We start from the raw sequence: 23,073 nt of genomic DNA, 5'->3' as shown, positions 1-23,073 counted from the left end.
AACTCTCCCAGACTTCAGACAATACTATAGAGCTACAGTCATCAAGACAGCATGGTATTGGTACCAAAACAGACATACAGACCAATGGAACAGAATAGAGAGCCCAGAAATGAACCCACAAACTTTTGGTCAACTCATCTTCGACAAAGGAGGCAAGAATATACAATGGAATAAAGACAGTCTCTTCAGCAAATGGTGTTGGGAAAACTGGACAGCAGCATGTAAAACAATGAAGCTAGAACACACCCTTACACCATATACAAAAATCAACTCAAAATGGATTAAAGACTTAAACATAAGACAAGATACAATAAACCTCCTAGAGGAAAACATAGGCAAAACATTATCTGACATACATTTCAAAAATTTTCTCCCAGAAGAAATAAAAGCAAGAATAAGCAAATGGGACCTAATGAAACTTACAAGCTTCTGCACAGCAAAGGAAACCAGAAATAAAACAAGAAGAAAACCTACGGAATGGGAGAAAACTTTTGCAAGTGAAACCGACAAAGGCTTCATCTTCAAAATATATAAGCAGCTCATACGACTCAATAAGGAAAAAATAAACAACCCAATCCAAAAATGGGCAGAAGACCTAAACAAGCAATTCTCCAAGGAAGACATACAAATGATCAATAGGCACATGAAAAAATGTTCAATATCACTAATTATCAGAGAAATGCAAATCAAAACTACAATGAGGTATCACCTCACACCAGTCAGAATGGCCATCATTCAAAAATCCAAAAATGACAAATGCTGGAGAGGCTGTGGAGAAAGGGGAACCCTCCTACACTGCTGGTGGGAATGCAGTTTGGTGCAGCCACTATGGAAAACAGTGTGGAGATTCCTCAAAAGACTAGGAATAGACTTACCATATGACCCAGGAATCCCACTCCTGGGCTTGTATCCAGAAGGAAATCTACTTCAGGATGACACCTGCACGCCAATGTTCACAGCAGCACTATTTACAATAGCCAAAACATGGAAACAGCCTAAATGTCCATCAACAGGTGACTGGATAAAGAAGAAGTGGTATATTTATACAATGGAATACTACTCAGCCATAAAAACCGACAACATAACACCATTTGCAGCAACATGGATGCTCCTAGAGAATGTCATTCTAAGTGAAGTAAGCCAGAAAGAGAAAGAAAAATACCATATGAGATCGCTCATATGTGGAATCTAAAAAACAAAAACAAAAACAAACAAACAAACAAAAACAAAGCATAAATATAGGACAGAAATAGACTCATGGACAGAGAATACAGACTTGTGGTTACCAGAGGGGTAGAGGGTGGGAAGGGATAGACTGGGATTTCAAAATTGTAGAATAGATAAACAAGATTACACTGTATAGCACAGGGAAATATACACAAAATGTTATGATAAATCACAGAGAAAAAAATGTGACAATGAGTGTGTATATGTCCATGAATGACTGAAAAATTGAGCTGAACACTGGAATTTGACATAACATTGTAAAATGATTATAAATCAATAAAAAAGTTAAAAAATGATACTTTTTTATTTTTCACCACCTTCTATGTACATTTTTAATTGTTAAATGGCTTGCTTTCTATTTGAATAGCTGCAGCAATAAACTTTAATGACTCAGTTTCTCTTTATTCTGTATCCTCCTCAATCCACTGGACTTTAAATTCCACAAACCATGTCTGTGCATGGTTACCACCATGTTTCTAATGTCTAGGACAGCAGCTGGCACATTGATTTATTCATTTAAAAGTGATTACTGAAACCTTAACTCAAAAACATACATGCACCCCAATGTTCACAGCACTATTTACAACAGCCAAGACATGGAGATAACCTAAATATCCATCAACAGATGACTGGATAAAGAACCTGTGGTATATTTATACAATGGACTACTACTCAGCCATAAAAAGAGTAAAATAATGCCATTTGCAGCAACATGGATGGACCTGGAGATTGTCATTCTAAATGAAGTAAGCCAGAAAGAGAAAGAAAAATACCATATGATATCATTTATATGTGAAATCTAAAAAAAAAAAGACAAACTTATTTACACAATAGAAACAGATTCACAGACATTGTGAAGGAAAAGCCAGGCTGGTCTAACAAGATAACTCACAAGTCTAGGAATGTGAAGGAGAGGCTGGGCTGGGCTAACAAGATAACTCACAAATCTAAGTATCGGAATACTGATCTGAGTTCTGCTGGACTAACTTGTAAATCTAAGTTAATTAGTGTTGGTTTGCTGTTCATGTTTTTTTGCTAGCCAGCTGGATTTTCGAAGATATATATCTGGCTTTGGAATGTTGGTTTGCTGCCTCCCTTTCTCCACTTTTGGGATAATGATGCAGCTAAAGCTGTTCCATGCCTATTGGCCAAATACCCCAAGCTTGTACTTTAACCTGTAAAACCTCATGCGCACGTCTCAGAGGTGCTCAGAGCTTCAGAGCAGAAGCCCCTCTGAGCCCGCGGGTGTAATACAACTGAGTACTCCAACCCTCCGAGTGGTGCTTGTTTCTTGGCTGGACTGTCGTTTCCATAACATTTCTGGAGGCCCCAGCGAGATACAACCATGCCGACCCCTTGAGCCGCTGGACTGGTGGCTCTGGCCGATGGGGGGACGGGACTCCGGCAGTGAACGAGGTGGCGCCGCCCGACAGTATTCCGGGTTCTCCTTCGTGACGGCAACTCGGCCAGGTGGCTGGGCTACAACCAGAGCCAGACTCCGTGGAGGGACAGACAGACTCACCAGGTGGCCGTCCGGACAAGGTAGGAACCCCCGGGAAGAATCAGGTCCTGTCCCAGTGGACAGAAGAGGAGGCGGATCCCCTCCTACAGGAAACAGGATATTGGTATTGGTGGGAGGACTGCTGTTAACGTGTGTATGTGTGTGTGTGTGTGTGTGTGTGTGAGTGAATGAGCGGCCTGTGAAGCATGCGATCAGGCTCGAGTTTGTAGCTCCACGGCATTCTGCTACGGAGTTCGAGTGAGTCCCAACCTGCGGTTCCGTGGTGACCTCATACGGCTCAGGGCGGTATCGGTCCCTCAGGGTCCCGATCGGAGTCAGCGGCTTATACTGACCCGCCAAAGCTAAGAGGCACCTTCGTCCCCGTGAGGGGAACGGCCAGGAGGACGCAACGAAAACCCTCCCTTGTCTAGTCTGCGACACCGGCACAGGGTGGCTACACTGGGAGGGAAAAGGACATAGACAGCCAATGAGTCAACGCCCCTGTGCCCTCGGAGACTAGGATGCTATTTCTTTGAGAAAGTCTCCTACCTGACTCTGTCACAGAACACCAGAGACTTATTGTTCCCCTACTGAACTGATCCAAGTAGTGCCCCTTTTGCCTAGCCTCAGACCCCCAGGACTCAAGTTTAGAAGACGAATTCCTTCAGGACCGGGCTTGCCTGGCCCTGGAGGTCCCTTTTCTAGTCCATTTGTTTTACCATCCGCCGTCAGTCCCACACCCTTGATACAATAGTTCAGGATATAGAGAGGATTTAATGAAGAAAGTCCCTGGAACTGCTTGAGGCCTGGAGCTCCAGAGACATCAGCTGTGACTGGAACCCAGAGTCCCTGACCAAATTAGCCTTCAAACAATTCACAGACCCAGCAAGAGAGCAGTCTCTCTGGGAACGCCGGTGTTTTGAAGAGTGAAGAAGGGAAAGATAAAAAGGCTACCTTCCCAAACATCTAAAACAACAGATCTATTATCCTTAAACATCTAAAAAGAATGGGAGGCTCTAAGTCGAAACCCACCACTCTAGATTGCATAATTAAGAATTTCAAAAAGGGGTTCTCAGGAGACTGCGAAATTCGAATGACCCCTGGCAGGCTCCACACTTTGTGTGAGCTTGAATGGCCGGCCTTTGGAGTTGGGTGGCCCTCAGGAGGAACTCTGCACCTAGCAACAGTGCGAGCAGTCTATCAAATAATCACTGGAACCCCAGGCCACCCAGATTAATTCCCTTACATTGACTCCTGGATGAATATCACCCAGACTCTACCCCCATGGGTTCGGTTCTGCTCAAATGGACCTGGACAATGCAAGATATTAGCAGCTCAGCCGGTCCAGGCCAAAAAGACAGAAAAAAAAGCTTATTTTCCAGGGAGACACAGAGAACAAAATGTGCCTGCCCCCTCCTCATGCCCCTGGGGCACTAACACCTCCCCAACCTGAGGACCCAGAGGCAGAGCCCAGCCCCCAGCCTGAGCCGGTAGGAAGGAGACTCCAGTCAGCACAAGCCAGGAGGCCAGCACCACCAGCCCTCCAAATGCCGCTGTGGGAGATACACAGGCCACAACAAGTTGGGGAAAACGGGACTGTTCAGCCCGGGCACCCCATACTCTGCTACCAACCCTTTTGCACTACAGCCCTTCTCAATTGGCGCCATCATGCTCCTTCCTACTCTGAAAAACTGCAGGCACTTCACTCACATTATGGTCTAAACAAAATTAAGAAGAGTTTCCACAATAACAGCAGATAAAGAGCCTCTGATAAACTGGTCAGGATTTTTGGCCTGCCCTCCAAAAAAAAAAAAAAGGAGTGAAAAGTGTCAGAGCGGGCCACGGAAGACGTCAAGGAGAGCCACGCCAAGCAGCAGGGGATGGAGCAGGGGCCACAGCTGCCCAGCAACAGCAGCAGCAGCAGCCCCCACAGCCCCGGTACCGCCTCCACCTCGGCCACCGCTGCCTCCATGGCAACTGTCAGGGAGCGCCGTCCCCTGCCCAGTCCCAAAGCAATGCTGGGATAGTAATAGAGCTCTGTCGCAAAGACATGCGAATATTTGGTCTCTGTCCAGCCCATGATGATTTTCTACTTGGTGGTATGTGATGACTGTAATCAGGCTGTCAAGCCGCAGGCTATGACTGCCCTCGTAGAGTCTATCTTCCATTCTCACCGGCCCACCTGGGAAGATGTCTGCCAGCTGCTTCTGACTCTTTTCAATACAGAGGAGAGGAGACGTATTCTCATTGAAGCATGAAAATGGCTGCAGGGCCGAGCCCCTGGGGACACAATGGATGCTGAGGGGTGGGCCATGACACATGCCCCTGACACCAGACCAGATTGGGACTTTAACACCCAAGAAGGAAGAGAAGCACTGCATGAGTACCGGGAGGCCATCCTACAAGGGCTAAGAGTGGGAGCCAAGAAGCCAACTAACATGTCTAAAACGACCACGGTGACCCAGAGGCCAGACAAGACCCCCACTGACTTCTATGAGAGACTATGTGAAGCATTCCGAGTCTACACTCCTTTTAATCCTGAGGTCCAAGAAAACCAGCGGATAGTCAACGCTGCCTTCGTAGCCCAATCATACCCAGATATACGCCGGAAACTCCAAAAAACTGGATGGATTCGCAGGGATGAATACTACATAGCTGCTGGAAGTAACAAACAAAGTTTTTGTAAACCGAGAATGGGAAGCCCAATGAGAAGCAGACCAGCGAATGAAGCAGAAAGCCGCACTCCTTGCAGCAGCCCTGAGGAAAACAAGCTTCAGCCAGAATCCTGCACCACCCCGGAAGACGGGACCCCAGCCATGGATGCCCCTGGGCCGACACCAGTGTGCATATTGCCGGGAGACAGGACACTGGAAAAATGAGTGCCCAAACAGAAAGGATAGAAAGAGAGCACCCCCCAAAAGGCCAACTTATCACCTGGAGCCACCAGCCAGTAATCACAGCGGACTGGCTGGGGTCGACTCAGAACAGGAGAGACCGGGCTCCCTGCCCCTGGGCCCCTGGGCCCCTGGGAGCCCAAGGTCAAGATGCTTATAGGGGGCCAACCAATGACTTTTCAACAACAACACGAAGCCACACATATGGGAGAAACGGCTTTGGAGGCCCTTTTGAAGCGGTATTTCCTAATTTCTCATCTCCCTACTCTGTGCGCATCAGTCTCTCAACGCTGCTTGCTCTGTGCACAAAACAATCCAAAACAAGGGCTCACTGGGCCAATGGGAATACAACGATGTGGACTGGCTCCCTTTGAAGATTTAGAAGTGGACTTTACTGAACTTGGGCCCAGTAAGGGATAAAAGTACCTGCTGGTTTCGTCTGCACCTTCACAGGTTGGGTAGAAGCCTACACCACCAGGACAGAGAAACCAAGGGAAATCACACAGGCTCTCCTCAGAGATGTTATCCCTCAATTTGGAATGCCTACCTCCATCGGGTCTGACAATGGACCCACCTTTGTGGCAGAAATTGTACAGCAAGTGGCAAAGGCACTGAGCATCTGCTGGAACCTGCACACAGCACACCGGCCTCAAAGCTCAGGGAAGATAGAACGAATGAACAGAACTCTAAAACAAATGATAGCTAAAATCAGCCAAGAAACCCAGCTCCCCTGGGTGGACATTTTACCCTGGCTCTGTTGCGAATAAGATGCACCCCAAGATTTAATATTGGGTACTCTTCCTTTGAAATCCTCTATGGGCGACTGCCACCTTTAGTCAGGATGGGAAATCCCACCCCAGAAATAGGAAATTTACGGCTCCACCAACAACTGTTGGGACTAGGACAAGTACTACGAGAAGTTTGGGGTTGGGTAATAGAACCCCCATTTCATTAGGGGTCCAAGTGCATCCCCATAAACCAGGTGACCAAGTATGGGTGAAGGACTGGAAAAAGGAACCTCTCAAACCAACATGCAAAGGGCTATATTTAGTGGTATTAACTAACCCTACAGCTGTTAAAGTTGCAGGAATCATCCCTTGGATCCACCACTCCAAGGTTAAGAGAGCGACTTCACCTCAGACAGAGGGTCCCTAGAAAATTGAGAGTGTCCCAGGAGACCTGCTCAAGATCAAGATCAAGAGGGACCAGAGAAGGATCAAAGAGCCCTGCTCTAGCCACACCCGGAAGCTGGCTAGTCAACGCACGGCCGAAGCTTGAGGAAAGCTCAACAAAGCTGTTAAATGTATTTCTTTTGTGCTCCCTTGCTTCTTTCCTTGTTTGCTATACTAGTCTGCGTATTAGCAGTGGGGCTAGCTAGGGCTGCCCCACCTGACTGGAACATAGGCACAGGAATCAGTGGCATAGCCTCTTCCTCTTATTACTATTTTCAGCTTACAGGTGAATTCAGCCACGATCTCCAACAAATAGCAGAAACCCTGGGAACTCTGCAAAATCAGACTGACTCTCTGGACGAGGTGGTCTTACAAAACAGGAGGGGTCTGGACCTACTCACGGCCAAAGAGGGGGAACTACACCTCTTCCTAAACGAAGAGTGCTGTTTTTATGCCAATCAATCAGGAATTGTCAGAGGGATGGTTCAAGAGTTACAAGACTGAATGGAAAAGAAAAAACATATTTTAGATAAGAGCCCATGGACAGGACCCTGGGGCTGGACCTCCTGGCTGGCACCGTTCATAGTCCCTTGCTCCTGATTTTTGCAGTTCTGCTATTTGGACCCTGTGTCCTAAACTTCCTGACCCGCTTTGTCAGCGAGTGGATAGAGGCTATAAAACTTCAGATGTTAGCCTCCAATTATGAGCCCCTGCAACAGATAAGTGATGATACTTACTCCAACTAGGGTTGTGAAAGCATCAAGAAGGGAGAATATGAAGGAAAAGCCAGGCTGGTCTAACAAGATAACTCACAAGTCTAGGAATGTGAAGGAGAGGCTGGGCTGGGCTAACAAGATAACTCACAAGTCTAGGAATGTGAAGGAGAGGCTGGGCTGGGCTAACAAGATAACTCACAAATCTAAGTATCGGAATACTGATCTGAGTTCTGCTGGACTAACTTGTAAATCTAAGTTAATTAGTGTTGGTTTGCTGTTCATGTTTTTTTGCTAGCCAGCTGGATTTTCGAAGATATATATCTGGCTTTGGGATGTTGGTTTGCTGCCTCCCTTTCTCCACTTTTGGGATAATGATGCAGCTAAAGCTGTTCCATGCCTATTGGCCAAATACCCCAAGCTTGTACTTTAACCTGTAAAACCTCATGCGCACGTCTCGGAGGTGCTCAGAGCTTCAGAGCAGAAGCCCCTCTGAGCCCACCGGCGTAATACATCTGAGTACTCCAACCCTCCGAGTGGTGCTTGTTTCTTGGCTGGCCTGTCATTTCCGTAACAACATAAAAAGCAAGCTTATGGTTACCAGGGGGCAGAGGGGTTGGGAAGGGATAAATTGGGAGTTCGAGATTTGCAGATACTAACCAATATATATATAATAGATAAACAACAGTTTTATACTGTACAGCACAGGGAACTATATTCAATATCTTGTAGTAACTTAGGATGAAGAAAAATATGAAAACAAATATATGTATGTTCCTATATGACTGAAGCATTGTGCTATACACCAGAAATTGACACAAATTGTTAACTGATTATATTTCAATCAAAAAAAATACATATATATATATATATATATATATAATTATTGGGACCTTACTATAAATGCTGTGGAGACTAGGTACGTGGTTTAACCCAGAAATCTGACTTTTTCTTGAGTCAGGTTTGCATCTTGGCTTCTCGTATTTTTGTGGTCTCACTGGTAGACATTAACATTCTTTCATTAGCCACGCCCGCCCTGGGAAGGTACTAGGCAACTTCTCTTTCAGAAAAATTTCCTTTCGCTCAAATCTGTAGAGCTTCTCATTAACGTTCTTGCAGCTATGGGATTTGTTTCAGCACCTCTTACAAACACCCTTTTGCCTTCTAAAAGAAAGGTCAACATGGTCTTTATTAAAGGTCAGGCTAAAGGTTAACCTGGCCAACCCTGCATGAATACCGACAACCTTGTTTCTCTTAGCTTGGTGCAAATTTTCCCCAAAGCCTTCCTCTTCTATTCTCTAATGGTTTAAGAGGTTAATGCCAAATGTTTTGTTTCTCTATCTCTCAGTGTTTCCTTTCTTAATCCTTAAAAGAGCCTGTCTTTAATTCTGATGTTTAAAACCTTGACCGGTAGCTGTTTTCGTTTGAGCTTTGCTCCTGCGTGGATTTCTATATTGTTCCCTCCCAATAACGGAATCAAGGTTGCCATTCAGGTCAGAACACTGATCTTGAGTGATTTCTGTTCGTCCTGGCCTTTCCTCTGGAGCCCCAGACACTCCTGGGATGTGTTTGTTCTACTTCGTTCATTAAGTCCCTGCCAGGACTTCCATGGTCCGTTCATTTTGCTTGCATTATACTGCCTGCTTTTATGATTTGGTCTTGATTCAGGTTGTTATACCGATGCGACTTCCACCTTACTCAATTCTCTGTGCCAAAGCAGTCACCTTCATTTAAGCTTTCCATGGACTTGCAAACACTGGGCTCGAATGAAATCTTATGCAGAAGTCCAGTGTGGAAAAGAGACACACCCAGAGCTGCTCTGGGGTGTGGTGGTGGTGGTGGAGATCCACAACCTTCTCAGCCTCTTTGTCTCACGAGGGGAGATCCTGAGGGATCCTCTGAGGAGCTGTACTCGAGCCACTCTAGTGTGTCGAAGCTACCCTCCCTTCTCAATTCCTCTCCCCGGCCACATGCATGAGCCTCCCTTCCGTCTTTTATGTTTGCTCCACTTCCCTTTTTAACAACCATCATTTCTTACTTAATCTTTCACATTAACTGAATATCTTATTCTTTATGCTTCCTTGAGGGTCTCTGGCAGCTTTGGTTAATTTTTTTTTTTAAAGCTATTTACACTTAAGGATTGTAAAGAAGCCAGGAAAGAAGTGTTGGATTTTAAAAAATACACATATGGGTTTCTTTTTATTTATTAACAGCTTTTATACATTTTCAATATTATTCCTTAAAGCAGCTGTTTCTTTGGATTCTCTTTCACACCTGCCTGTCACTTCAGATTTCCATTTGTTAATTTACAAATCTGAATTAGAAGTGATAAAAAGAAAGCACAAGGTAATTTTACTGATTTTAAATCTGACATATATTTGAGAATCATTTAGAAGTTCTATGTATATTCAGCTAAGGTCACAGAGACAGCACTGGTTCATTCCCCATCCCCTATGTACTGTTTCTGAGGTGTTAGTACTACTATAATATTTGCCAAACTTATATTAGTTATGCTTGTATGTTTTTACTCCTAGATTGTGAAAATTCTGAAGGGAATATTTTTTCCTCTATCCATCATCAATGGTATAATACAAGTGAATAATATATGCTTTGCTGGAAAAGGCATCATCTATTCATACTTTCAAAAAGTATTAAAATTAAATTTTAAAATTAAAAAGGTTAATGATCTTGGTGTTGCAGAAAATATGACACAAACTGACTTAAAGAGACAAAAGAGAATAGGGGTAATGTTCCTTTTTGTAGGAAGGAAAGAATATAATGTTCCCTTGCTGGTCTCAAAGAGAGCACATTTTCAGAGAAGTGGCTCTTCAGGTTAGTGAAATGGCAGAATGACAGGGCTGACATGGTACTGACAGCACTTCAAAGTGGCAAATACAAAAGGGGAAAACACCCAAATCAAACACACACAAGGGTGGCTTGGGATCACTACATATAGCCATCCCTCGGTATCCATGGGAAATTGTTCCAGAAGCCCCTGCAGATACCAAAGTACTGGATGCCTGAGTCCTGTATATAAAATGCTGTAGTCCAGTGGCCCTCTGCAACCTGGGTTTGCATCAGCAAATTCAACTAACCAGGGATAGAAATTTCCATCAGCAGTTGGTTGAATCTGCAGATGTAAGACCCGGAAATAAAAAGGGCCAACTGTACATTTATTGGAAAAAATCCACATATAAGTGGACTCATGGAGTTCAACCTCTGTTGTTCAAAGGCCAACTGTAATTGGAAGTCATTACCTCTATGTTTAGCTTTGAGAAACAGGATGGGAGAATGAACTTAGTCTCTTTGGTGAGAATAAGCAGCAACATAGCACAGCAAAGATGATGGTCCTCCTGTCAGGTCTGGGCACATGCAGACCCTTGTCTCCATCATATTCGATCTGAGTTGCCTCACCCGGGGTGGACTGCTAAGGGTCTGGGCAGACACCTCTGACACATTCAGCAGTTAGCTGGCCAACATTATTGGGTTGGTGTTATTCGATGAGCTGGGCCAGGCTCTAAGTAAATCTCCACCGCACTCAGGTTATCCATTCATTTATTCCACGTGTATTTATTGAGACATTGAGGAATATCAAGATGGATAACAGTCCTTGTCCTCAAGTTGGTCAAGGGCATAGCTCAGTATCTTGCAAGGGAATCACACTGAGACAATGATACTTAAGTGCTGACGTTTGCAATTCTATGATTGACCATTATTCCTTGCCTCCCGATGTATGAATAAGCCTCTTGGAATATACATGTTACTTGGGGTCCCAGAGAAATGTCCTCCATAGAAATGGCCAACTACCCTAATTATCCTAAAGTGACACCCATTAGTCAGAAAATGAAACCCATGCGTGGTCTTACTCTTGACTATAAGCTGATTATAAACTGTTAAATTAAACAAGAAAGCCATTAGACTGGTGTTTTCTGGCATAAGCTGCAAGGCATTAGAGCCACTAAAATCTAAGCCTGTAAGTGCTTCAAGGTTATGAAATCAACACCCTAAGGACAACCAATCACAAACAACCAACTAGGTTTTAAATTACAGCCAATCGAAAAATTTCTCTTCTTTGCTTCTGCACTTTCCCCATGTAAGTCTTTCCCCTGGCCCCATGGGTGAAGAACTCCTAACCACTTCCTGTTTGGTGCTGATTTGAATGTACTTTGGTCCAAATAAACTCTTAAAATTTTTAATATGCCTCAGTTTATCTTTTAACAAAGCATATAGCAAGGAGTCTCCAAATATTTGCGCAAGCCATCCAAAACAAACAAACACAAAGCAAAGAGAAAAAATAAATCCAGAGAAAATAGAGAAGATTAAAACAAACAAACAACCCCACTAAGCAGAGCTGGTATCTTCCCAGAGGTAAGAGAGGATATTGTATTCATAAAGCAAGAAATGCCAAGAACAAGGAACAAATAGAGAATAAAAAGAACTCTTGGAAATTAAAAATAAGAGAGCCAAAATAAATTCAATTGAAAGATAGGGAGATGAAGAAACCTCAAAGAAAGGAGACTGAAAAAAAAAAAAAACAGGGATAGAAAACAAGAAAGATGAGAGGGGTGGTTAATCTACCCAAAAGGTACAATTTTCAACTAACAGGAATTCCAGGGATATAAAACAGTAGGAAATTATCCAAAAATAGTGGAAATTTTTCCAGAAGTAAAAGGAGAGACTGTTCAGCACAATGAATAAAATGCCCACACCAAGAGGCGTATCATTATAAAATTTTGTAACACCAGGAATAAAAGCTTCTGGTAAAAAAAATAATAATAGTAAAGGCTCTACACACAGAAGAGATGAGAAGAAATAAGAATTAAAATAGAACACAGTATCTTTTGGTTGAAGATGACATACTGAGCAGTTGAGTTTATCACCTCTTATTCTTGAAAACTCAGTGAAATGATAGGGAAGAAGAATTATAGTGAATAAAGTCATTAAATTGCTGTGAATTGAAAAGGAAGTGGGCACCTGTATTCTTCGACTGGGAAGACCAGGAGGATGGGAAATGAAGAGGGTAATACAAAAGAGCAGGGAAGGAACCTCATCCCAAGCACATGGTAGAGAGTTCTTGCCTCCAGGGTCAGCAGACACAAAGGATAAATATGGGATGAAGAGCAGATGTTGATGGGAATCATGGAAAAACATCAAACATCAGCTTCCCTTGCCCATGCCAGTGACGGTGGCATTTGCTCCCAGACTGAAACCTGAGAAACATTCTCTAAATAATTAAACTAGGAGGATTTGGGGCTCCTCCAGTGGTGACTGAGATCTCAAAGTAGACAGAACCATCCTCATCTGGAAATTTTGGGGAAGAAAGTGTATCTGCCCATTCCTAACCTGAGCATATGTTAGCGAAAGCTTTGAGTGAAGTTGGCCGTTGGATGTGCTCATCAGCCACCCCTCCCTCACCTCAAACACACATGCACACACATGCACAACTACAGATACACACCCACAGTATAGTCAGCCCTCCCACTCAGGAGAGAGGTCAGTAAAGATAGATAAAATCATGCCAACTACCTAAATGAATGAACCCAGTGTCTCATTATCAAATATAAACAGGTAACTAACAATACAAGGAAAAGCTACTGCACAAAGTAGAAAAACTGAGGGCAACACACAAAATGACGGATCCTCTCATCAATCAGGGCTTTGCGCTGCAGAGCACAGCATCCACTCCACCTGAATTTATTCATGTATTCAGTGGATACTCAAAGACCTACTATAAAAGGGGCACTATTCTAGGTATTGGGGGTATAGCAATGAACAAAACAGGCAAAGGCCCCTCCTTGCAGTCAGGTGGGTCCAGGCCTTCTGGGTGAAGAACAGTAAGCAGAAAGGCCCTGAGATGGGAACAGGGATTGTATGATCAAGGGATAGCAGGGCCCCTGTCTGGCTTGGAAAGAGAACAAAGGGAAGAGCGGCAGGAGGTCAGGTCGGACCACACAGGGCCTTTCAAGTCATTGCAAAGACTTTTGTCTTTACTATGAGAGAGATTAAGACCTATAAAATGGATTACTTTGACTCCACATTGAAAACAGACTCTAGAAGGATAAAGGCAGAAGAAGGAAGACCAGTGAGGACACTACTGCAATAACCCACATCAGAGATGGTAGTGCTCTGGTCCAGGGTGGTGGTGGTGGAGGTGATGAGAAGTGGTCAGATTTTAGAAATATTGTGAAGATAGAACTGATAGGATTTGCTGACGGTTTGGCTATTAGTTATGAGAGAAAAAGAGAAGTCAAGGATAACACCAACTTTTTTACCTCAGCACTGAAAGGATAGGGTAGCCATTTATTGAGATAGGGGAGACTGTGAGAGGAGGAGCGTGTTGGGAGCAGGGCCTGGTTTTAGACATACATATTAGTGAGCTACTGCTGCATAGCATATTATCCCAAAATGTAGTGGCTGAGAAACACCAAACATCTATTATCTCATAGTTTCTGTGAGCCAGAAATCAGATACACTTTAGCTGGGTCCCTCAGCTCAAGGTGTCTCATGATGTGGCAGTCAAGCTCATGGGCTAAGGCCCCATTTGAAAGCTCAACTGAGAGGGGATCTGCTTCCCAGCTGACTCATGTGGTTTTTGGCAGGCCCTGGCCTCTCACCACGTAGGCCTCTCTGCAGGGCTGCCTTATGACATGATAGTTGGCTTTCCCGAGGGTGAATGATCCAAGAGAGAGCTAGAAAGAGTGACTGCCCAAGTTGGAAGCCACAGTCTAACATCAAGTGTGCCAAACTAAGCATTATATGTCTCAGAAGGAAAAAGAGCAAAGAGGATTGAAAAGGTATTTGAAGAAATCATGCCTGAATCAAGAAGAAATAGACCACTTGAACAGACTGATCACTAAAAAGGAAATAGAATTAGCAATAAAAAACCTTCCTACAAACAAAAGTCCAGGATAAATGGCTTCACTGGGGAATTCTACCAAACATACAAAGAACAACTCACATCCGTCCTTCTCAAACTCTTACAAAAGACTGAAAACTCATTCTATGAAGCCACCATCACCCTGATACCAAAATCACACAAAGACACTACCAAAAAAGAAAATTATAGGCCAATATTACTGATGAACATAGATGCAAAAATCCTCAACAAAATATTAGCAAACAGAATCCAACAGCACATAAAAAAGATCACACACCATGATCAAGCTGGATCCATCCCAGGGATGAATTCAACATACGCAAATCAATCAATGTGATACACCACATCAATAAAAGAAAGGACAAAAATCACATGATCATCTCAATAGATGCAGAAAAAGCATTTGATAAAATTAAACACCCATTTATGATAAAAACTCTAACCAAAGTGGGAACAGAGGGAACATATCTCAACATAATAACAGCTATTTATGACAAACCCACAGCCAGCACAGTACTCAATGGTGAAAAGCTGAAAGCCTTCCCGTTAAAATCTGGAACAAGACAAGATGCCCACTCTCACCACTTCTATTCAACATAGTCTTAGAAGTCCTAGCACCAGCAATCAGGCAAGAGAAAGAAATAAAAGGGATCTAAATTGGAAGAGAAAAGGTAAAACTGTCACCATATGCAGATTACATGATACTATATACAGAAAACCCTAAAAGCTCCACACAAAACCTACTAGAGCTGGTAAAAGAATTTGGCAAGGTAGCAGGATACAAGATTAACATAAAAAAATTGGTTACATTTCTTTACACTAACAATGAATTAGCAGGAAAAGAAAGTAAAAAAAAAAAATCCCTTTTAAAATTGCATCCAAAACAATAAAATACTTAGGAATATATCTGACCAAGGAGGTGAAAGACTTACATATGGGGAACTACAAAACATGGATTAAGAAAATTAAAGATGACTTGAAGAAATAGAAAGATATCCCATGATCTTGGACTGGAAGAATCAATATTGCTAAAATGGCCATACTAACCAAAGAAATCTACAGATTTAATGTGAACCCTATCAAATTATCCAGGACATTTTTCACAGAACTAGAACAATTAATCCTAAAATTTATATGGAATCACAAAAGACCCAGAATTACCAAAGCAATATTGAAGAAAAAAAACAAAGCTAGAGGAATAACCCTCCCAGACTGCAGACACCAAAACTGTGGTATTGGCATAAAAACAGATATATGGATCAATGAAACAGAATAGAGAGCCCAGAAATAAATCCACAGACCTACAGTCAATTAATCTCCAAAAAAGCAGGCAAGAAAATACAATGAAACAAAGACAGTCTCTTCAGCCAAGGGTGCTGGGAAAACTGGACAGCAGCATGTAAATCAATGAAATGAGAACACTCCCTCACTCCATACACAAAAATAAACTCAAAATGGCTTAAAGACTTAAATATAAGACAAGACATGATAAACTTCCTAGAAGCAAACATAGGCAAAACATTCTCTGACATAAATCTTAGCAATGTTCTCCCAGGGCAGTCTACTCAGGCAAGAGAAATAAAAGCAAAAATTAACAAATGAGACCTAATTAAACTTATAAGCTCTTGCACAGCAAAGGAAATCATAGCAAAACAAAAAGACAACCTATAGAATGGGAGAAAACATTTGCAAATGATCAGACTGGTAAGGGCTTAATTTCCAGAATATATAAACAGCTCATACAACTTAATAAGAAAAAACAAACAACCCAATCCAAAAATGGGCAGAAGATCTAAACAAGCAACTCTCCAATGAATACATACAAATGGCCAATTGGCACATGAAAAAATGCTCAATATTGCTAATTATCAGAGAAATGCAAATCCCAACTACAATGAAATTTCACCTCACACCAGTCAGAATGGCCATCATTCAAAAGTTTACAAATGATAAATGCTGGAAAGGGTGTGGAGAAAAGGGAACCCTCCCACACTGTTGGTGGAAATGTAGTTTGGTGCAGCCATTATGGAAAACAGTATGGAGATTCCTCAAAAGACTGAAAATAGACCTATCATATGATCCACCAATCTCACTTCTGGGCATACATCCAGAGAGAACCTTAATTCAAAAAGATACCTCAATGTTCATAGCAGCACTATTTACAATAGCCAAGACATGGAAACAACCTAAATGTCCATCAACAGATGACTAGATAAAAAGTTGTGATATATTTATACAATGGAATAATACTCAGCCATTAAAAAGAATAAAATCATGCCATTTGCAGCAACATGGATGGACCTGGAGATTGTCATTCTAAGTGAAGTAAGCCAGAAAGAGAAAGAGAAATACCACATGGTATCACTCATATGTGGAATCTAAGTAAAAAAGACAAATGATCTTGTTTACAAAACAGAAACAAGAGTCACAGACATAGGAAACAAACTTATGGTTACCAGAGGGGGAAGGGGGTGAGAGGGGATAAACTGGGAGTTCAAGAATTGCAGATACTAAGTAATATATATATATATATATATATATATATAAATAACTGATATATAATATATATATAGTAGATAAACAGTAAGTTTATACTGTATAGCACAGGGAACTATATTCACTATCTTGTAGTAACTTATAGTGAAAAGCAATATGAGAACAAATATATGTACGTTCATGTATGGCTGGGGCATTATGCTGTATACCAGAAATTTACACATTGTAAACTGACTATACTTCAATAAAAATATACATATACAAACAAAAAAAGAAGTGAGTCAGTAAGCTCAGCCTTCCCACATTCAAAGAAAGGATTACACAAGGGCATGAATACCAGGAAGTGGGGTTCATTGGATGTCCATGTGGCAAGGTTATGTGGGCAGTTTGAAAAAAATCTGGATTTTGGGGGAAGTCCAGCTAGAGAGTCATCACCAGGAAAGTATTTGTTATTGGGTATTAGGCATCTTAGACAATCTTTGAAAGGATAGGCAGAATCAATCCTCAGTCTCCAGAAACATCTCCCAGAACCATACTGCAGAACTAGTCTGGCAAAGAATCTACTGTGGTCCTTGCTGCTACAGACCTCTGAGAAAGTCTGCCTCTGCATCCTGTCAGTGCAAAACATATGCCAGGTGTCCTAGCAGTCTCCGCATGTAAATAACTTTAGAATCAAAGTTCTCAGAGAAATGTATTTTGATTGACAGAAACCAAACCTATGTCCTAGTTACAAGCAGTTGCAAATGTGATTTTTAAAATACATCCTTTATGGTAGGAAGACATTAATATCATGGATAAGTATTAAAATATAGAGTGCTCAAAAGATGTAAGGCATCTTACAAAGGACCACTGTCCTCACATTCTGAAGGAACCAAGATAATTTAGCAGAAATTGGGGATCATAAAACAAATCTAACTAAAAGCCACAAATAGATATGGATAGATATTAATTATGTCCATTAAAAACTCCAAAAAGAAGCAAAGGACAAGAAATAGTTTGTGATAGTTAAAGATGTAGATACAGAAATTAAGAATGTAAATTAGGTGGAAGAAATAGATGTGAGAATCTACCAAAGTATAGAACAAAAAGAAATGGAAAATCTGAAGAAAAAAGATAAGAAACACATAATCTTAATCTAAAAGGGCCCACATTTAACCAAGACATCTCAGAAAGAAAAGAGGGCATGAAATTAATTTTTTAAATTTTTTTTAATTACCAGAACTAAAGGGAGATACTTGAACAGTTCTTCTGAGTACCAAATTCATTGAGTGCAAAAGGACCCAGTTTTAGTATCATGAAATTTCAGAATACCCAGGATAAATATAAAGATGTTAATGACGATGAAACTGATTCAGAAAAAGTTAATATTTTTATACTGCTTACTGTGTGTGAGCAGCTGTTTCAACTTTATACATATTACGTTATTCAATCCTCAAAATAATCCTGAGTTAGCTACTATTATTATTATTATTAGCATTTTTCAAATGAAAAAACGGAGGAATTTACCCAAAAATACAGAACTAGCAGGTGGCAGACCTGGGATTCAAACCAGCAGTCAGTCTTAGTACTCTTGACCACTACTTCCTTTTTCAGTGACACCAAATTCTAGAGGGCAGGGAAATGCCTTCAACATTTTGAAGGAAAATGACTTTAATCGTAAAATTAACCAAAACATTCATCAGATATTAGGGGAGCATAATACATGTCCTGACACGCAAAAAATCACCTACTCCCAAACCCATTTTCAGACATGCAAGAACTCGGATAAGCAAAAACTCATTTTCAGACATGCAAACAACTGTATACTTTTTCTGAAAAAGTAACTTAAGGATCTAGTGCGACAAAAGGAAAAATATATCAAAGACAATGACATGAGCTCTAAAAACAATGAAACTAAAGAGCGTAACAAAAAGCTATCCCAGCATAACTACTATGCAAATTACCTAGAAATAAGTCAATGTATATTCATAGCCTCAGGATATATTGAACACCTGGAAGGTATTGGTTATAGGGTAAAAAATTTTCCCCTTACAACAAAAAACAGACTTTTAAAAACGCCAGGGCTACAAAACCGTACAAGAATATTAACTCCAAAAGCAAAACAAACTACACATAGCACTTTTCAAAGTACCTGACAGAGTTTAAGGGACGAGAATGGATTTGACTTTGACTCTTGGAATATCCTTGTTGACATGAAATTTGATTTTTCTGCACATCCAACCTGCCCTGTTTCTTCATTAAACAATGTTTATTTAAATGTAATTTTCTAAACTGTCTTCCATTCAGATAAACTGACAAAATAACACAGCTAACTGGACTTGGAAAGAAAAGAGAAGTAAAGAAATACGCAGGCATGCAAATTCCTTTACTGTACATGTTAGTAAAGAAACAATATCTAAAGAGCATGGCTCAAGAAACAAGTTTAAGCATATCACTTAAAGTTATCAAAGTAACCAAAATAAGAAGCAGTCATTAAAAATAGAACCAACAAGAGCACGAGGAGGGTGTCAGAAAAGGGAGACGGTAGAAGTGAATTAAATTCCGCGTTTTCACGCTGGTAATTCGTAGACATTGCGTAAAACCCAGGGACCGCGGCGCCGAGGCGTCAACGACCACGCGGGTAGCGCGCCGGGAGCAGCCGTGAGGAGACGCAGAGACTGCGACAGGCTTACCTGGGAGCAGGACAGCTGCAGAGGCGGGCAAGACTTTATCTCCGTCTTGTCTGAGTTTCAATTTCCAGATACACGTTGAAAGAAATCCAAAAAGGCGGATGCTTTCCTCAAAAGGCGGAGGCGGCCTGGAGGCACGGCCGCGCGGCCGCCCTGGGCGCCCGCCATCTTGCTCCCGCTTCCGCGCCTGCTCAGCCGCGGGCTCGGCTCCAGGCGCAGGTGCTTCCGTTTGGAGCCAATTGACCTCCCGCCTCCTGGACCTTTAGCAGCGCGTGGATTGGCCCAGAGAGGGGCCGCGGGTAGAATCTGACGCCGTTTCTCAAGAGACTCCAGCTGCCGCGGCCCGAAGCGCCTTGGGCGTCCGAGGAGCTCGGGAGCGATGGGCCGCGCTGGCCCAGGAAGGGGGCCCTGCTCGGGCCGCTCCAGGTTCTGCAGTCTGGGGGCGCCTGGAGAGTGGACAGCGGGCTGTCAGGGCAGCAGGAACACCCCACCCCTCCCCAAGTGTATCTTGAGCTTCGAACATGAACTGGGAGGCACTGAGCTGAAGAGCTTGAATTATTGTCGAAAGGACCACTCCCCCACCCCGGGGCCACCTAGACATTACTGGGTGAGACTCGGAGAGGGAGCTGGAGGTTCTGTGAGATGCAAACGGAGTGACACGCAGGAAACATTTAAGTCCTGCAAACATATTGGAAATACCCGAGACCTTGTTTGTACTCATAGGTTGGTGAGGTCTAGGGGAACTTGAATTATATTTACCCAGCTTTCAAATCATTATCATCATTCTATTCTGCAGAAACTCAGTGTAATACTAAACGTATTTTATCTCACCTTTTTGGATGCAGAATGTGTTGTCTGTGTCCTGATCCAGCCTCCCAGGGCTGGCCTTGCTCTCCACGTATAGTCTCCCATCCAGCAGCTGCGGCGGCCCCCGAGAACTGTAGAAACACACAATGCAGCCTCGCCCCAAGCCTTCCCCAACCAGAAACTGCAGTGCAGCAAAAGGTCTCCCACCCCGAACTCCTCATGACTCATGAAAACATCAAAGCCTGAGAAGTCCTGCTCTGAAAGAGTAGTTCTTAACCTGCCTGTACTTTAGAATCACCTGGACAACTGTGAAAACATTCGGATGCCTGGGCCCCACCGCAAAGCAATTAAATCAGAATCTCGGGGAGTGGAGCCAGGTGGCAGTGTTTTATAAAAGCTTCCCCAGGTGATTCTAGTGGTCAGCTCCTATTGAAAACCTTTGCTCAAAGGGTCAGCCTGACTGAATTTAAGGGATGCCTTTACCGTGACTGCCCTCCTTACAGATTCAGATATGCTTCCCTCTCCTTCTCTCTGCCATGGACTTGCCTACTTTGGGCTCCTTCTTTCTCAATAAATGATCCTTTGTCCAGTGCCAGTCAGGAGTCAACCATGGAGGAAGATAAGGAGAAGTGAGCTCAGGTGATTAAATGAATAGTGAGGAGGTCAGCCCTAATACCAGTAAAAGCTTGCATCAAACTGAAGTGAAGGAGGGAGAATTATGAAGGACCTTGATGGCTGGGCAGAAAAGTTTATTTAACGTGGTGGGGCGGGGGAAAAGAGCCATTGACGATTGGAGAGAGGTGGAGAGGAAGGTCTGATGAGAGTTTAGTTTGGTAAACTGAATCTGTATCTGAAAATACATCTTTACCCATTTCAAACCAAAAATTGAGATGATAGTCACTTAGGTATTCTTCTGATAACCACCTACCAAGGTGTTTCCCATACCAATCTGCTCTGGGGCCGATAATGAAATCCAGTAAACCCTTGCTAATTACATTCTCTAGTGAATTGTGAGACTGCCTAATCCACAGTCCAGAGATTTGTGTCATCAATAACTGTGTTAAATATCCTCAATTCCTTACTTTTGAGGTTTAATTTTGGTGTTAATTGTACCAATTAACTCACACAGCATAGTTTTACATACCTGCAGGACAGTTAATGTGCTGATTCCTCTGAGGACACTATCCACGTTTCTCTGGCCCTGAAATTAATCAGCCTTCTGGATAAATAACCGAAAAGTCGAAATTTCTTCCTCATGTGAAATATTCCATAATATCTTTGAATTAAAACTCAGAATCAACCTTACTGGTGTGGCCCTATCACAAATGTGGCTGAGAGATAAATTAAAGAAAGTGAATAGGCTTCCATCCTTCAGATCTCCTTGAAGAAGGACATTTGTCATTTGAGCTAGCAGTTTTAGGAGCCAAGATCTTCTCCAGCTAATCAAATCATCTCCATCTACTAGTACTTACTCCTCCCTGCCTGGGCTGTATTATAGTTTCCTTGTATTAACTTACCAGGAAAATCGGTAAACCCAAGTGGCGTGTTTCTCCCTAATCTCTGGGTTGGGTGGGGTAGTGGAAGACAATTTACAATAAAATCAAACTGTATATTTTTTTTCACTTATATTGTGAGAATTTCCCCCATGACATTAAATGCTTTTGGAAAATATGATTGTACATGATATAGTTAACATATATTTTGCAAATTACATACCATAACTTTTTAAACCATTCCTCTACTGTTGGACATTCAGTTTGTTGGACAACTTTTACTCATCAATAACTGCCATGAATTTTCTCCTGTGTAAATCTTTGACTCCTTCACAGATTATTTACTATGAACTGCAAGTACCTTGTTTCTCTTTAGCATTCTCCACAGTGCTAACAGTAGGAGTGGTTTCACATATGGCGCTTAATAAAAACACATTAACTCCACTCGTGGTCTAGATCAACTTGCATTGGGGCCCTATTAAAACTATCTCTTTAAGAAAGAAAAATACCATATGATATAGTTTATTTGAGGAATCTGAAATAAAGGACACAAATGAACTTATCTACAAAACAGAAACAGGCTCACAGGCTTAGAAAACAAACTTATGGTTAGGAGGGAAAGGGGATGGGAAGGGATAAATCAGGAATTTGAAATTTGCACCTCCTGGGGAGTGATAGAAATGTTAGCTATCTTGATTGTGCGGTGGTTTCATGGGTGGTATCAAAATTTATCAAATTGTATATCTGAAATATATGTAGTTTACTATACAGGAATCATGCCATAATAAAAGTGTTTTAAAAAACTGTCTCTTTAATATTAAGCTATACAGAATCACAAGATTGTGGCAAATCCAATTATCGTCTATCATGAGCTGTTCACTCTATAAATAGACATCTCACATTTTGTTATATTCAACTTCTGAAATGCTATTAGCAGACACCATTAAAGCACTAGAAAATCAAAACACAAGTTATAATTCTTTTAAAAAAACACTTTCCAACATGTATATATCATGCATATTTATTCATCTGCTACAGCAGCAAAACCCTCTATTCAAGTGATGTCCTTTCAAGAGGAACTATTTAACAAACCTTAGGCAGTACTGGATTTAAGCTACCTTCCTGGTGCCTTATATGATGTATGCCGTCATATACAATGTATACCATCATATGCAAATTATAGCATCAACTCCCGATTTGACTGTCGGATGCAAACATCACACA

The 23,073-nt window shown here is 42.1% G+C and overlaps 1 long non-coding RNA gene across 1 annotated transcript in view; it reads right to left on the bottom strand.

Annotated features, from left to right (window-relative positions):
* Positions 1 to 19,686, bottom strand: part of LOC140700177 (uncharacterized) — a 73,825-nt gene extending 54,139 nt beyond the window's left edge. Inside the window, exon 1 of the long non-coding RNA XR_012078467.1 lies at positions 19,553 to 19,686. This is a non-coding gene — a long non-coding RNA (uncharacterized lncRNA). The remainder of the gene's footprint in view (positions 1 to 19,552) is intronic.
* Between the last annotated feature and the right edge of the window lie 3,387 nt (positions 19,687 to 23,073).

This window comes from Vicugna pacos, chromosome 12 (assembly GCF_048564905.1).
Source record: "Vicugna pacos chromosome 12, VicPac4, whole genome shotgun sequence".
In the NCBI taxonomy this organism is placed as follows: domain Eukaryota; kingdom Metazoa; phylum Chordata; class Mammalia; order Artiodactyla; family Camelidae; genus Vicugna; species Vicugna pacos.
The sequence above is the reverse complement of the archived record's forward strand: the minus strand, read 5'-3'. Positions and strand labels throughout refer to the sequence as shown.